We start from the raw sequence: 1,632 nt of genomic DNA on the forward strand, positions 1-1,632 counted from the left end.
TGCGGATTTTTTTGGCCAAAATGGGATTTGTTCAGATTAGGGAATTTATTTTGTTTAGCGATCCGCCTGTGGATCTTGAAAAGCTTATAAGCTCGGATGCTATTGGCTTGTACCATAACAAGCTGCTCTCTGTGCTCTCTTCTCCCCCTTAGTTTCTTTGTTTAATGAAGTTTCCATTTTACCAACAAAAAAAAAAGGCTACATTTACATGATGTATAGAATTTCCTTACTCTCTATGTGTTGCAACTTGCAAGACAAGTTAAACAATGCCAAAGACAAGTTTTGAGAGAATGAGTTTTCTTTCAAGTTCTAACGCCCACCTCCACCACTACTGCCAGACCCACTACCAGATCCTTAGCTAGCACCAGCACCAGCACCAACTCTTATGCCAATGCCAATTCCAATTCCAATTCCTCCACCACCACCACCTCCAGCTCCTCCTCCTTCCTCCAATACTTCCACTAACTCCACCTCCTACACCACCACCTTCACCAAACCCACCACCATGGTTGGATCCTCTGCCAACACCACCTCTTCCTCCACCTCCACCTCCTCCTGCACCCCCATCAACACCACCTCTAACTCCAAAGCCTTTACCATGCCCTAAACCACCACCAAGTCCACCACCTCCACCTCCTCCACCACCAAAGCTATCTCCACCACCTACACTACCACCAACACCACCCCCACCTCCAATGCCACCACCTCTACCTTCACCTAAATCACCTCCACCTCCACGACCACCCCACTTGCCACCACATCTTTGGCGGCCTCCAAATGGACAATCGTCATCATCATGGAATCTAGTTTTGTCAAGCTTGTCATCTCCAAGAGTACTCATTGCACTCAAACGGAGGGCAATGCATAGGACAAGAAGGCTAAAAGAAAGCCATTTCGGAGAAACAGCCATTGCTAGATCTTTGATATTGCGCTTATATAGTTAACTTTTCTGTGTATACATCTTTTGCATGAAAGCTCTCCTCATATAGCTAGGCTTCATTCACCCACTGGTGACTAGTCATACCCAATAATTCTACGCTAATCCACTATACAGTCATTAATGGATGCATGTAATGTGACGCGTTGGAACCGTTGGGAGATTGGCGGGAACAATGAATATGAAATGGAAGTCAAAGAAGAAGACTCAACAAGTTGTATGTAGGACTTGGCTAAAGTTAGTTCTGACCCTGCAATTCGTTATTACGTTCTCTATCATTAATTCTTGTTAGCAAAAGGAAGCAAGTAACCTTGTGCGCGATCGGAGTACCAATTTTACCTGTTACAATTCATGAGTTTTTAATTATTAGATCATAGGTGAAAATTTCCAGCAACCGGTCCTCTATATTAAGGGTCATTGTTATGTAGTTTTTATTTTTATATTTTAATTGGGAAAACAAAGTAATATTTCATTTTTAGAAGGTGACAAGGATGAAAATCCATGTTATTTTTATTTTGGTTAATTTCTTGAACAATAACGCAAATTTCATTTTCATGCAATAAAGAAGTTAATGATATTTTCTCAATTTTCCTCTTTTAATTAAATTATGTATTAGAAATATGTGGTTAAATTATTAAATTTATCATATTTCAATAACTTAAATTTTTTGGATAATGCTTAATTTAACATTGAGT

General features: G+C 40.1%; 1 pseudogene; it reads right to left on the reverse strand.

The window, feature by feature from the left end:
* Positions 1 to 309: 309 nt before the first annotated feature.
* On the reverse strand, positions 310 to 910 carry LOC142639798 (uncharacterized; annotated as a pseudogene).
* Between the last annotated feature and the right edge of the window lie 722 nt (positions 911 to 1,632).

The sequence above is a fragment of the Castanea sativa genome, chromosome 6 (genome assembly GCF_040712315.1).
Source record: "Castanea sativa cultivar Marrone di Chiusa Pesio chromosome 6, ASM4071231v1".
Lineage (NCBI taxonomy): Eukaryota > Viridiplantae > Streptophyta > Magnoliopsida > Fagales > Fagaceae > Castanea > Castanea sativa.